At 45.1% G+C, this 16003-nt stretch overlaps 1 long non-coding RNA gene across 1 annotated transcript; it reads left to right on the top strand.

Moving 5' to 3' along the window:
• Positions 1 to 6489: 6489 nt before the first annotated feature.
• Positions 6490 to 9062, top strand: LOC119335269. The gene is made up of 4 exons (XR_005161782.1): positions 6490 to 6593; positions 6689 to 6729; positions 7735 to 7770; positions 8917 to 9062. It is a non-coding gene; the product is annotated as an uncharacterized LOC119335269 (long non-coding RNA).
• The last annotated feature ends 6941 nt before the right edge of the window (positions 9063 to 16003 follow it).

The following is a 16003-nucleotide window of genomic DNA, read 5'->3' as shown; positions in this document are numbered from 1 at the left end:
CGGGTTTTGGGCCCATTAGTAGCGCGGGGGCCGGCGCTACTAATAAGGCGCTACAGCTAACGTATAACAGTAGCGCGGGTGCCACCCGCGCTACTACTACGTCCTTTAGTAGTAGCGTGGGTAAAAACCCGCGCTACTACTACCAGCGCGGGTTTTTTTTGAATTTTTTCGAAAAAATATTTCGATTTTCCCCCTAATTTTTAAATTTCTGAATTATTTTAACCTCAAATCTCTAATCACCCCTCATCGCTGCTCAATTTAATCTCTAATCACCCCTCATTATTCCTAATCATCTAACTTCCCAGACGGTCACCCATCCTCTCACTACTCCAGCCTGAGCACGCTTAACTTCCAGGTTCTATTCTCCCTCGTTTCCAAGTCCGCACTTGTTGTTTTCCTGACAATAGTAAGATGCCAATCCACCTCAGGAATTTAGCTTGAGCATGAAGTCACATATTTCACTATTTGAGTTTGAAACTATTGTTCTAAAAAATTAATAACACTAATATTTCTTCAATAATTAGTTTGACCACAGTTTGACCACAGTTTGGCCATAGTTTTGACCAGATTTGACCAAAATTCAAAAAAACTAAAATAATTATTTAGTAACACTAATATTCTAGAATAATTAGTTTGACCATTGTTCGACCACAGTTTGACCACATAGTTTGAATTTTTTTTTGATTTTTTCCACTCTAGATCTTAAAAGCCCCGTAACTTTTTTTCTGTTTAGTTTTTGAGGATTTTGAAAATGTTTAACGGGGTTCCCCCATTTAAATTTGGATGTAACTTTTCGAGTAGATGATTTTTCATATAAAAACATTTTCATCCGAGTTAGTATGCAAAAGTTATGCCCATTTTTACAAATTCTCGAGAGATTTTGCAAATAAAGTCGAAATTCATATTTGCAAATTTTCCCAACAACTAGGCCACATATCACATGGGAAAATTATTTTCTTTTATTTTTTTGACATTTTCATCATTTTCTTTTATTTTTTTATAACTAAAAAGGCGATCCAGGGGGGGTAGAGTTTGAAAATGGGACCTTTAGTAGTAGCGCGGTTTTTTACCCCCTCGCTACTACTATGGCACCACTTAGTAGTAGCGAGGGCTAAAAACCAACGCTACTGCTATCAAACTTAATAGTAGCGAGGTTTTAGAAACCCGCGCTACTACTATGGCATGTCCCGGGGGGCACGGTAGAGACCACTTAGTAGTAGCGAGGGTTAAAAACCCGCGCTACTGCTATCAACTTAGTAGTAGCGAGGTTTAAAAACCTGCGCTACTAGTAAGTAGCAGTAGCGAGTGTTTTTAACCCTCGCTACTAGTAACTTTCTGTGTATAGCCTTTTCCCTAGTAGTGTGTAGTAGACATCATAGCACCAGCCCAAGGAGACGCGGCCTCTACGATGCCACCTTCCACAGCCCTATGAGGTGGCACCTTTGCCTGGGCGGACCACCAAATATTTGGCCTCTAGCCGAGATGAGGCGCCAACCACCTCGGCCACGCCAATGTGAGCGCGCGTTAGGTTTTACATTGACGTCGGTCTCCCCAAACCATTACTCCCGCAAGGCGTGGCCCCTTGAACACCCCGATGAAGCAACAGGTCATCGAGAAGTCTGAGCTGACCGCGACCCATGCAACCCCAACACCAACTACTCCAACGCCGCCAACACCGACGAGGCACGACGACGAGGGCGGGCACGGCCACCGCTAAGACCACGCTACATGTGGCGCGTGTACTGACGAGGACACGGGCTCTGCCGCCACCCACACACACATCATCATCATCATGCGTGGAGCATGTAAATCGAAGACGACGAAGACGACCATACAGCTTAATCGGAGGTATCTCGCGGAGCAACCGCAGGAGTAATTAACCGGGAGCTTTCCGAGGCCCCGGGAACCAGGAGACCGCAATCGCCCAAGTCATATCGGCCGCACTAGCAATCCACGGAGCGCTTATGTAAAGGGATCATGTAATTTGTTTCTCCAATGAGAGATTAATAAAGTACAAGTTTCCCTATATTTTATTTGTGTACTTAGTACACTGGCACGCCCGTAATGTTTATTTCCCCAGGCGCGTAGAGATATAATAACATGACAACCAAATTGGTTGTCGTTATTTCTCGTGTCAAACATTAATATAGACTAACCAATGTCCAAGCTCAAAATATGTAAGTGAAGCACACGAAGCATTCTATAAAACCATACTCAAAAGATTTAAGCGAAGCACAAAGAGCAATTCTATAAAGTCATACTTAAAAGATATAAGTGAATCACATGAAGTATTCTATAAATCAATGAAGGGCTATCTCATACTAGCATGGTTCTTAAAGAAAAATAAAAACACAAAGGGCACAAATCAAGTGAACAAAACAAAAACCGAGGTATGCCGATATTTGTTGAAGAAGAAAGATGGGATGCCAACCGGGGCGTCCACAAGCTTAGATGCTTGAGTATCCTTTGAAATATTTACTTGGGGTGCCTTAGGCATCCCCAAGCTTTAAATCTTGCCTCTCTTTATTTTTCTCATATTGATAGCTCCCCGGTCTTCGAACACTTCATCCACACAAAACTTTACCAAAAAACTTTGTGAGATCCGTTAGTGTAATAAAATAAACTACCACTTTAAGGTACTGTAGTGAACTCATTCTTTATTTATATTGGTGTTAAACCTACTGTATTCCAACTTCTCTATGGTTCATACCCCCCGATACTAGCCATAGATTCATCAAAATAAGCAAACAACACGTGAAAAACAGAATCTGTCAAAAACAGGACAGTCTGTAGTAATCTGGGAGTTTAGTAAACTTCTTCATTCTTTAATTTTTTTTGTATGTTTCACCCACAACTAAATAGAAATAAGAAGGAAAAACAAAATCTACTTAGTGAAGAAAGCAAATAAGCACACACGATAATAGCAACCCCATGTTATTGCTCTCTGGCAACGGCGCCAGAAAAGAGCTTGGTAATCCCCAAGTGCAGGGAATCATCATAGCAATTTACAAAGGTGGAAGTGATAAGTATGGAGTGTCGAAACCACAAGGAGCTAAAATTAAGATCAATATTCTCTCAAGTCCTATCTCCCACTGATAAGACTCTACGTACACCGAACATTTGCTTCCAACTAGATACGAGAAATAAAACTATGTTGTGGCTATGAAGAGGATAACTTTGCATGATATCGGAGAGCTAAAATATAAAAGTAGGTACTGTTATCATAAAGTTAGAATATATTACTAAATATTATAAATAGCGAGTGTGGAATAATAATGATGGATCGGTGTGCGGAATTATCCTAGGCAATTGTTAACAAGACCGGTAGTCGTCATTGCAATTTCATATGAGGGAGAGACATAAGCTAACATACTTTCTCTTCTTGGATCATATGCACTTATGATTGGAACTCTAGAAAGAATTCGCAACTACTAAAGATCATTAAGGTAAAACCCAACCATAGCATTAAAGCATCAAGTCCCCTTTATCCCATACGCCACAACCCCCTTACTCGGGTTTATGCTTCTGTCACTCAACCAACCCACTATAAGCGAATCATGAACGTATTGCAACACCCTACAGCGGGAATCCCTCACGCTTGTGCGACACGGAGGGCACAATAGGACAGCACCAAAACAAAACATACAACTCATACGAATCTAGATCACTAATCAACCCAAAGACAAAAGATATCTACTCAAAACATCATAGGATGGCAACACATCATTGGATCATAATATGTGGCATAAAGCACCATGTTCAAGTAGGGATTACAGCGGGGTGCGGGAGAGTGGACCGCGTAGAGATGAGGATGGTGATGGTGATGGTGATGTTGACGAAGACGATCACCGCAGTGTTGATCCCCCTCCTGATGGCACTCCGGCGCCACCGAGAGAAAGGAGGAGAGGTCCTTCCCCTTGTGCTTCCTTCTCCATGGCCTCCGCCCTGGATGGGAAGAAGTTCTCCCTCTGGTCCTTGGCCTTCATGGCGATGATGGCCCCTCCGGGATCCTCCTCCATGGCCTCCGGTGATAATTCCCCCTCCGACAGGGTGCCAGAGAGGACCTAGATTGATTTCTCGTGGCTATAGAGGCTTGCGGCGGCGAAACTGCCGATCTAGGTTATTTCCCGAAGGTTTCTGTATTTATAGGAGAGGTTGGCGTTGATTTCAAGTCAGGGGGGTCTCCGGGCTGTCCAGGAGGCAGGGGGCGCACCCCACGGGGGTGGGCGCGCCCCCATCCTCGTGGGCAGCCCGGGACTCTTCTGGCCCAACTCTTGCACTCCAAGGACTTATTTTGGTCCATAAAAATTCATCAAGAATTGGCACGTCAATTGGACTCCGTTTGGTATTCCTTTTCCGTAAAACTCAAAAAAAAGGAGAAAACAGAAAGTGCCACTGGGCTGTAGGTTAATAGGTTAGTCCCAAAAATCATATAAAATAGCATATAAGTGCATATAAAACATCCTAGATGGATAATATAATAGCATGAATACTTCATAAATTATAGATACATTGGAGACGTATCACCCAACATAAGAAATTGGAGTGAGAAAGAGATATGTATGGGTATGATCTTCATGAAACAAATGAATGACCTATAAAGACTATAGAAAAAGAGAGATTTGTATCGAAGAGCAGGTTGATTGGAATCTGAAAATTGTATTACCTTCTTCCAGTAATCATGTGCAGCAGCCAAAAACCATATAGCTCCACCGCCAGTAGAATCCAACGTCTTTTTGGAGGATCATATATGAGGAAGGAGGCGTAGGGCTTGTGCAGTTCAGATCCACTGCCCGAGGAAGAAATACATTGATAGAAGAAGTACAGGCGGATCCTGTCCCTCACCTTGCCTCCAGCCCGTCTCCCTCGCATGTGAGCTCGATGGAGTCTTGGAGCAACGCGAGAGAAGGCGAGCGTGGCCACCGTGGCCACCACAACCTTATGATGCTACTTCCGCGAGCGGTGTTTCACGGTCGATCCAGACTAACTAGGATGCGAGAGCAGGTCCACCATGGTGAAGGTCATGTGCGGGGCTCAACAGAGATGGGGATCTTCTCCCCTTCGCATCAAGGAGGAGGAGAGACGGGACCTGTTGGCGGCGGTGACGCGTAGGTGGAAGGCCAGGGGCGTCGCGGGGGTTTCTATCGACGACGACAAGCAGGTGACAGGGGGCGGGGCGTCATGGGGTGCTTCCGGCGGCGACGCATGAGTTGCTGGTGGAGGGGAGGCGCGCGGGTCGCCTGGGGCAGGCGGCACGCTGGTGCGGAGCCGGGGGATCTCAGTGGTTGTGGGGGTGCGGGGTCTCCCAGCGGTGTGGGGTTGCAGGGGTCACAGCAGCGAGTTCCTGGCGGCGCGCGGGGGTTGCAGGGGGCGCAGCAGCGAGATCCCGCTGTCGGTGGGGTGCGGGATTCCCCGGCGGCGTGCAAAGGTTGCAGGGGTCGCGGCGGCCATTGGAGGAGAGGGACTCGGGAGGTTGGGGAGAGATTCTGGGAGTTTTTTCGCTACGGGTTCAGGAGTTCGAGAAGTCCCATCTACGCCTATATAGGGCATGTCGTGATCCAAATAGTTATTCTAATCATGGGCTATTTTATTACTAGTAACAGAATATTATTCTGTTACCCTCTGTCCTATATAGGCCCGATCGATAGATTCCCCGAGGCCTAATTGGTATGCACAAGAAGAAAAGAAAAAGTAAGCCCACCCCGTGAACCCTACCTCCCGCAAATCATCCCCAACTCGCGTCCCACCCGTGCGTCGCCGGGACGCCCTCGCTTCTGAGCGCGCAGCCGCCAGCCTCCTCCCCACTGCGCCACCAACCGGCCTCCTTGCAGCGCGCCTCCGGCCAGCCTCTCCCCGAGCGCGTCGCCGCTCGGCCTCCTCCCGGAGCGCGCCGCCGACGGGCCTCCTTCCCACCCCGCTGCCGCCCGGCCTCCTCCCCACTGCGCTGCCGCCCGGCCTCCTCCGAGCAAACCTACAGCCGGTCTCTCCCCCACCATGCCGCCGCCAGGCCTTCTCCCAACCACGCCGCGTTGGCCGGCCTTTTCCCCGAGCGTGCCGCCTCCTAGCCTTCTCCCCATCGCCGGCAGCTTCTTCGTGCTTCTTCGGCTGCCTCCCTTCCTCCAACCTCCCGCATCTCGCACTGCCCACAGCACAATGCCATCTCCCGGTGGGGCTCTGCCGCCGGAGCGCCCTGTCCGTTCACAGCCACCACTCCAGGCCGTTCAACGCCACCACCCGAAGCGATTCACCACCTCCCTCCGCTGCCCCTCCTATGTTTGTTGGCGTAGCCAGCGGCGCTCTGCCCCTCTTCTTCTTACCCTGTCCATCTCCGCAACTCCTCACAGGTGATTGTTCGCCCATCGTGTGGTGGTGTGTACTCAACTGAATGTTCACCACTGTTCGAACTGTAGCGCTAAGAATTTGTTCTCTTCTCTAAAATTTTGTTGCACGTTCGCTTTCCTATCTTCTTTCTGCAGTATTCAGCTGGATCATGTTGGAGATTCCTCACAGACTGCCTGTGTTTGTAAATTGTGATTTGTTGTGGTCAGGGCATGACGAGGATACTACTGACATTGATCCCACACTTCCGGGAGGTGAGCTGGAACTACTACAGTTCTCTCTATATCTGTGGAGAAAGCTACCTGTTTTGATTTGAGTTAGGTGTTGAAAAATTCCTTTGAATCTACAGGTTGTTCTGACGGCCTTCGAGTGACTACATAGCAGTGAAAGGTAATGCGGTGCCCGTGTTGCGGCACAAGTGTAGAAATGTTGGTTTTATCTAGTGTAAAGTATAACTCTGGTGTGACTGTGTGCTAGGGAACAATGAGGATCAAGTTCTGGTAGCAAAAACATATTTGTGACAGTTCAATATGAAAAGTGAAATAAGTATTAGTTCAGTTGTATATGTGTGCACCGTGGTAGCAGTTCAGTACAATAAATTACATCAGTTCATTAAACAAAAAAAGAAACACATTTTCTGGTTTAGCCTCTATACTAAAACAAAACTTGCATTCTCTCCCTAAGTACACCGCTTGCATTCTCTCCCTAAGTACTCCTAAAAAGCTCTTTATTCTAATTTTCTAATTACTTCCTAAATAAATTAGTTTGTGTCCTGGTACTTCCCTAATCTCTACATTTTAGGCATGCGACATTACAGAAAAAATTGGCAGCCTATTCTTATTGTCGCATTCAGATCAGTAATGTGTATATAGTGAAAATTATGGTGGTAATACCACCAATCAACCATTTTTCTAATTAAACAGAAATACACAACGAAAAAGCAAATATATTAACTAGTTCAGGCATGTAGGTAATCACAACAATGTCCATTTTACATTGTATAGAGGCTACATCAGTTGAGTATGAAAAATTGAACACAATGAGTTAACTTTGCAAGTACATCAGTTCACCTTGAATAAAATACAGAAGTGCACCGTTAAGATTTCCATCAGTTCGCTTATAAAAAAACAAAAAGTATTTGAATAAAAAAATTTGTGGGTAAGTAAACCAATCATGTTCTTGTAGTTTGGAGGCAAAAAATAATAAGTTCTACGGAAATAAATATAGAAGTTCATATTTCAAAACAAATGAAGTATTTGGGAAGTAAAATTAAGTATTTCAAAGTACACATCTTTTTAGGTTTCGTTGTGAACATGTAATGTTACTGTACATGAACTTGTTGTTCTTTTGACATGAACTTGTACATGCTAATGGGTGGCTGCTGTGTGTGTGCAGGGACGGTGGCATGAAGCAGTTGAGTAGGTGTGCGTGGTGAGCAGCTACTGAACTTATTCAGACACTACAAAATATAGTCCCACACAGCCTCTCAACACCACTTCTCGAACCTTCTTGAACCTTCATGGCCCAGGCCGTTCACTGCCTCCACACAAGGCCGTTCGATGACGCAACGCTCAAGCCGATCACCCTTGCCAGCACCCTAGACTCCCATGATATATCTAGTCAAAAAAATGGTTGATCATAAGTGCAAGTACACTACACACGCTGAGCTGCAACGGGACATGGTGACATCACTTCTTTTGGGTTATTTTCTGTATGAATCTGCATTTTCGTTATTAAATTCAGTACAACGAAACACATGAATCCCTAGCGGGTACCAAATTACTGATTCCTTAAAACAATTAATAGATTTCACCATTGGTTGGTCTACTTGTGTAAATCTGTCAGTTCATGACAAGTAACTTCTGATGCTAGAAATATAGGATGTTTGTGTGAATCTTGCTTGTTTCAGAGACAAACAGAGTTGGTACTTGCATCACATGGTGTACTGAACAAACATACGCATTCACATAAACATGCTAACAACTCCTCTTGCTATACTCATGCTTGTACTTGTTTATTTTTCTTGTTTGGGAAATGGTTTCCTATCCTCCTAACAGCTTTTCTAAAATTTCATTTAATTTAGTTTCAAATCAAACCAGAGCTAATGCATAAATGTCATTGGGTGAGGTTGCTAGGGAGATTTGCATTAGAGAATGTTTTGTTGGAAAAGCATCTATTGGTATTATTAACAACAAAACTCTCGGTGGACATATATAGACCATAAATCTTGAGACTATTTTCACCATTTTTTGCCCTTTGGTGTTTGGAAATTCTAAATTTTGTTGATTTCAACTTGATGAATATAAAGATATATGCCATGAGTTTTAGATTATATCTCTGCTATTGTAATTGCTTGTTGGTGTTTATTAGTAGATATACGTGTATGAGTTCACTCCTGACTATTGTAATAAAGTTTTTTAGGATTTGGAAGTATCTAGTCTGGATTGGCAGTATAAAAACCATATATAAAATGTCTTGATCCATGCTAGCAGAAATCTGAAAATAAACTCAGCACAGTTCCTATATTTTATTCAAGTTCAAAGCTAAACATTTCTAACAGCTTATCGCTCCTTGCAGGATACACACTATTCATCGCATTTGTCATCGAGCGATTGCACCACTATCTTCAGAAGCTCATCACCCTGAGGAAATCAGCCAACACCTCCCAGCGAGGAGCTTGAAATTTTCCAAATGGAGTTCAAACGTGAATTTGAGAAAATGATTCCTTGGCTAAGTTCAAAAAATGTCATTCTGTGAAGTTCGGCTATTCAGCCATGGACTAGTCAATGGTGGAGTTGCAATTTTGTTTCTTCTGTACATACATGAATTGAATGTAATCAACGGAAAGAAACATATGTTGATTCTCCAAGTTAGAGTTCATTTTTATTTTCTTACAAGTAGCAAAACTTCCTGTGTAGATCAGTACAGCTTCTGTGCGATCTTGTGTTACAAATCTTGTAGTACTATTTTTACTAGGATCTTTCTAGTACTTTGTAAAGCAAGCGTGATCCATTTGTAAAAATATGGCAAAAGACATCCTTCACTCTTGTAGTATTTTGCTAAAAAAATGTTTTAAGTTCAATGGATGCCATCGAGAAAGTTCAAACATTTGATATTCCTGTGCTCATATTCTCAACCTGAATGTTATTTATTTGTTTGCGACTCGTCTCATACTTTGCGAGATGAAAATTTTTTCTCTCCAAGTTTTCTACTCTTTATATGAGTGGTGAATGTGTTCTCTCCACTCTCTTGTCTATTTTGGTTGATGACCCTGTTGACATAAAAAAATTGTATGGGAAAGTTTGTGTAGTACTAGCATATAAGTTCTAGAAAACTAAACAAGGAAAGTTCAAACAAGAAGCTCTATGCACTTTCATGTCTATTTTCGTTGATGTTCAACGTGTATTACTAGCATATAAGTTCAAAAAACAAACCGCAGTTCCATGAAAATGCAAAGAAGTTCAAAAAAATATAAAAATTTTCTAGAGTCAAGTACAAGTGCTCATCCAACACGGTTAAAAAATATGGTCCGTCCATGTATTACTAACATATAAGTTCAAAAGATTAAATGCGGTTAGTGCATATTGAATTCAAGAAAATCCTAAGATCGGTACAAACTCATAAGTATGAGTTCAAGTGATCAACCCCCTAAACATTTTCTTTTAAAAAATCATCAAGTTCAACGATATAAATCATGCAAGTTCGGGACGATAATACCATGAACCGTTGAAAAGTTACGAGGATAACCATACAGAAAAAACAGAGTAAAGTCTAGTCTGTGAAAATACGCTCAGTACAAAACCATACGGACATCCGTTCAAGTACTCTTTTTTAGAACCTTTCAAAATTACTCTATAAAAAATACATCAGTACAAATGCACACGTAGATCAGTACAAGTACTCTGTTTTTTCTGACGGAAAAAGACAGCATGATGGGTCTCACCGTAATCCAAATTACTCTTCAACGGTTGATAATTTGAGAAAACGTTCAACATGACTAAGTTTCGTATTTTTGATATCTTTCCAACCGTATATTATTTTCCTCATTTTAACAACTTTTAAAAAAATCGCGTTCGAAATCAAATTTGACCGTAATCGAATTTGTTTTGAAACAGTAAGGAATTAGCAAAACATTTCAATATGATAAAGTTGCGCATTTTCCATAGCTTTCCAGCGCCGTATCATTTGCATCAATCCGACAAACCGTTTGCAAAAAAACCATGAAAATACGTTTCGCCCAAAATTTCACCATTTTCCAAATTACTTTTAAATCGTATAGAATTACAAAAAATATTAGATATATGGAAGATGCGGATTTTCACCAGCTTTCCAACGCCATCTTATTTGCTCAATTCCGACAAACCGTTTGAAAATTGAGTACGAAATACGATTCACGTTTTTGGTTTTGAAAAAAAGGTTTTTTCAAAACTGCTCTTAAACCATAATGATTTTGCAAAAACGTTTGATATACTTGAAATATTGTTGTCAAGAGCTTTCCAACGATATATTACACGCCCCGTTCCAACAAAAAAGTTGCAAAAATGTTTTGAACTAAAGAAGACGATCTGTTAAACATAACTGAAGCATCAGTTCAACCGCTCAAAAATCATCAATACAACCGCGTGAAACCGTCAGTTCAAGTAGGGTAACAGAATAATATTCTGTTACGCGTAACAGAATAGCCCAGATGTATGTGTTATATATATATATATATATATATATATATATATATATATATATATATATAATTGCTGGGTATATATATTTTTAATAGAGAAAAATGCAAGTTGCTGGCGTTGGCGCACACTAAACGCCGTGGCTAATAGGATTATATATTACGTGTGTTAGCCATGTGGCACGCCATCACTACTCATAACATTGCTGACATGTGTGCGAAAGCGCCACTAGTTTTGAGCAATGGCGCCATATTAGTGGTGTCGTGTGTCCAGAGTGTATAGGTAGGCTATTTTTGGCACTTCATAGTTAGTCTTTTCTGCACTAGTGACTCAGAGTGTAACCCTTTCATGTTTTTTGTTCATATCTATAACTAGCTTAACAAGCTAAACGAGGTAGCTCGCGAGCCATATCAGTCGAGCCAATCTTGGATTTGAGCTTCTTATAATAACGAGTCAAATCGAGCAAGCTCGTTAACGAAATGAGCTCTAGTGAGTCAAGCCGAGCTGGCTCGACTCAGCTCGAATTTCAGCCCTAATTGTGGAAGTCGTTGTATTGATCTGAGGGTCGTAGAGGTATACATAGAGTACATGATGTGGCCAGAGGCTTACAGTAGAAGACAAGATATTGTGTTTACACTAATTTTATCTCTATTGCCTTATCTCTATCCAAATCACCTGTTTTGACCATGTTAGCTAGGTTGCCTTGCAGACCCTGATTTACTTTTGAAAGGCGGTCCCTTGGGGCCCGATTCATTAAAAAGTTAAAGAGTATTGCCCGGTTAATTAACAAAAAACCGAGCGAAAACCGTTACAACAGGCCCGCAGAAACAAGGCACACAGGGTGACCTGACAACCCACACAAGAACGCACAGACGCCGCCGAGGAGAAAAGCATCGTTGAGGTTGCAGCCCGGCGTCATCGTTATCACAGCTCCGCGAGGACGACTCCGACTTCATCATCGACAACCACCAAAGAAGCCCTCACTGCAAACAAGCATCGAGGCTTGCGTCGGCCAATGCCAAACAGTCAGCCACACGCGCCGGCAACCAGGCAGCTCTGACTCTATGGACGAGCATTGCATGAGAAAAGTGTTGGTCTTGCGCCGAGCCAGCGCAAGAGCCGACCACCCGTCTCGTGTCATCTTCACCGCAAGGGCCCCTCCTCAGGAGCTCCGACTTCACGAAGACGAAGCGAGGCACGAGGACTCCTCTGTTAGAATAAAATCTGAGGCATACCGTTGATCATCTGAGGACCAAGCAATCACACGAGCACGACACCGAGATTTTTTAACGAGGTTCACCGATATGGCTACATCCCCGCGGCTTGACTATGGGAGCTCCTCCCCGTGACACCGCTACAATACCGCACCCGGATGCCTTGGACGCCGGCACATGCCGCCGGCTTCCCCTGCATTACAGTGCTATTATGTTGGCATAGGTTACATCGTGTGCCTATATGAGAGGACTAGGATACAAGTGTCCTACTAGGACATGACTCCATATCCTATATAAACACAATACTACTTAGAGTCCAACTATAACCTACCGTGTACACAATATTCGACACAACTCTAACAAACTCCACCTTGTCGAATATTCTCCACCACCTTGAATTTGTCCATGCGTCAAACTTTCATGTACATTGGACTTGAGCTTGTCCCATGAGCACCGCTGCTACTCCAAAGACTCCATATGAGTCCATCTGCAACTTGTAGTCCCTTTTTTCTTGACCACGGTCAACACTCGAGCAAAATTAAGTTCCTTGTTACTCTAGTTTGTGCTCCCAACTTCCAGAGTACCTGTCCAACGCCATCACACACTAATCATTGACCTGCGTGAAAGTGAACAACTCACATATTAGGTGTCACACATAAGAGTTACTTGAACTCAACATCCGCTCCTTTCTTGACCGCATGTCTGAAATTTGAAGGAATTTCACCGTTGCTTGTAGTCATCCTGAGTCAAAGCCGCAGTTGTCTCACCACATGTATGACCACCAGAGCTCTGGTTCGTCTCCATGCACCATGCGTACCGCACGCCTAGCCGCTATTACGCGCCGAGCCTCCACTGTCCCGGTCGAGTCTCAAGGGTCGTGAACTCACACCACTCAACCCCCACTGCAGAGTATCATCGGTCATCGCCGACCGATGACGAGTTTCACGCTTCCATCGGACAACTGGGCTCCAGTCCAAACTACGTGTCACTCACTTTTCCCCGAGCTGAAATAGGCTTCGATTTTCTGGATCCTTACACCGCAGCCCCTCAATCCAGCTCCACCTTCAACATGACTCCATGTAGATGACCAGTCCACCCATGCGCCCCGTCGACTTCAAGCTCACATGCGTACGCCATCTTGAATCAACCCCACGCCATAGTCTTGTCGAAGCCACACAAGCACTCATGCATGTGCCACGTGTTTCCACGCCCAGAAGTCAGTCATCATCAGCATCACGCTCCTACGTCGTCGTCGCCGATCCCACCATCGTCTTCTGTACCAACAGACTTGCGTCGATCCCGTCAGACTGCCCAGTCCGACCCAGCCGAACCCGTTCGACTGTATGACACGCTCAAGCCTCCCAAATCGTCTTCCACGAAATTTCCATCCATCATCTGACAATTCCATCTTAGCGGACATGACTTCCTGCAACGCCTTCAAGCATCCCCATTGTGCCAACAAATCTTTCACCCTTGTCTGGCATAACCCAAGGTTTTCAGTTCCGTGAACTTCTCCACATCAAACCCGATGCCCGATGGAGTCACGATTCTTCGTATGATTGACACTGTGAAAAAATTAACCGAGCTTCCACTGCACATAGCTTCGAGGCACAACTCCCAACGCTAGCTATTGCTTTGCCAAGCCCCTAGCGCTGCTATACAAACGACAGGGTGCAGCCGAACCTTGGACGATCCTATTGATCCAACCGTGCATGCATGGGACAAGGTGAAGCGCATCCGCTGGATCCAAGCATCGTTCACTGATCGTGCAATGGCATCGGCTGCATAGTAGTTCCGGTTTCAATGGATGCGTACACGGTACACCTGATGGATTTTCTCTTTTCGCCGATTGATTTGCGTTCCAGTGCTATTATGTTGGCATAGGTTACATCGTGTGTCTACCCCCTAGGATACAAGTGTCCTACTAGGACACGACTTCATATCCTATGTAAACACAATACTACTCAGAGTCCAACTATAACCTACCGTGTACACAATATTCGACACAACTCTAACATCCTCGAACACACCGGAAGAGACCGACTACCAAGAACCATGAGCAAACCTGACTCCGCCAGAAGCCACCATCGTTGCCACAAACAGGAAGCCGCGCAAACATACGCATTGCCAGACGGACACCTGCCGACCGCAACACCGCGAGCGTCCAGCCCTAGGAGCGAGCAAACGGGATCCGAAGCTCTTCAAGGCGACGCTCCAAAGAGGGAAGCGATGATGTTGACGCCGTCGCCGGCCCTACCGAGCCTTAGGCTTTCACCTGAAGAGCAAGATCCGAGGGTGAAGGAGGAGACAGTTTTCCTCGATGACGCCTTCAAGAGGGTAAACCGACGCCCACAGGCGCCGACGCCGTCGGCCAGCGAGATCCCGGCAAGCTTTCACCCTGATTTGTACATGTTGACAAGTGTTGAACCCGGTGGCCGATGAGTAGTGATCAATGTTGATGTAGTCTCGTGATTTTCGGTCTCCTGGAGGATTGGCATGTCCCCATTACCCGCACTTTTGTTGATTCTTCTGTTGAAGATGGCCAACGGGGTCCCGTTAGCCGCACTTTGTGTTTTTCTACCATCGATTAACTCCATTTTTGTACAGCCGCACTTGGTTAATATGGCAAGATTGGGCGCGGAGCCAGGCTGTAGCTCCAACTTGTCCAGATTTTCCAAGTCGGCGAGAGTCAGCTTGTTGAGACTTGGGTAAGCTTCTTCACGGATGACCAGCTCAGCTCCGATGTAGGAGCCACCCAGGAGCTCCATCTCGGCGAGGTTTGGCATGACGGCGACTTTGTCCACGAAATCTTGCATCAAATTACCTGATCCTGACATGGTGAGCTTACCTAGGTTGGGCAAGATGAAGGGGGAGGTTGGCGACGAGTTGAGTGATTGAGTCTCCCGGCGAGTGTCAGGACCTCGAGACGGCGCGAGCTCGAGCTGGAGAACACGCTGGCAGGGAGGAGATGGCCGGACAAACTGAGGCTCACAAGAAATTCCATCTTCTCTAGCGCTGATGATAGGGCACCGACATGATAGTGGAACACGTTACTCATTGCGAGCGTCCGGAGATAAATCATGTTGTCCAAGGGGCAGCTGGCCGGCTTCCATTCTCCCATCGGCTCAGCACCGACGAGTGTTTGCAGGTTCTTCATAGTACGTGCACTTGGACTCCTGGTGGATACATGCAGATGCAGGGTCTCAGCGAGCACGTGGCGTAGCACGCTGATTTCCCATAATCCATCGGTGACAGTGGCCACTTTGGTCTTCCTCACATCCAACGTCTGGAGGTTGTCAAGCTTGGAAATGGACTCTGGGAGCTCCTGCAACCAGCAGTTCCTGACGCCGAGGTACCTCAGATGGATGATGCTCCCGATCTCGTCGGGCAGTCCAACAAGCAGCAGACCATGCAGATCAATGACCCGTAGGAACCGCGAGCTGCGAATGATGCTCAGTTGATGCAGTTTCGTCTGGCGAAATGCGGTGCCAGACCAGCCGCATGCCCTTAGAAACAACTCGGCGATGTTACTCCAGTGTGACTGCTGCTGTGCTAGCCCGTCGCCATCATGCCCCGAGACCAAGCCAGCAGCATTGTCCTCTAGAAAGTCACAGAAGAGAGACCGCAACTTGGGGAACTGGTCAGGAATATCAATGTATCTGTCGAGGAAGTTGTGGATGGCCAGGCGGCGCGCGACATGTGGGTTGAGGACATTGGCGTGGTGGTGGATCTCAAGAAAGCTGCACTCCTGGGCTTCCGACTGCGCAAAAGAGT

The sequence above is a fragment of the Triticum dicoccoides genome, chromosome 7B (genome assembly GCF_002162155.2).
Source record: "Triticum dicoccoides isolate Atlit2015 ecotype Zavitan chromosome 7B, WEW_v2.0, whole genome shotgun sequence".
Lineage (NCBI taxonomy): Eukaryota > Viridiplantae > Streptophyta > Magnoliopsida > Poales > Poaceae > Triticum > Triticum dicoccoides.
This window is presented reverse-complemented; position numbering and strand designations above follow the sequence as displayed.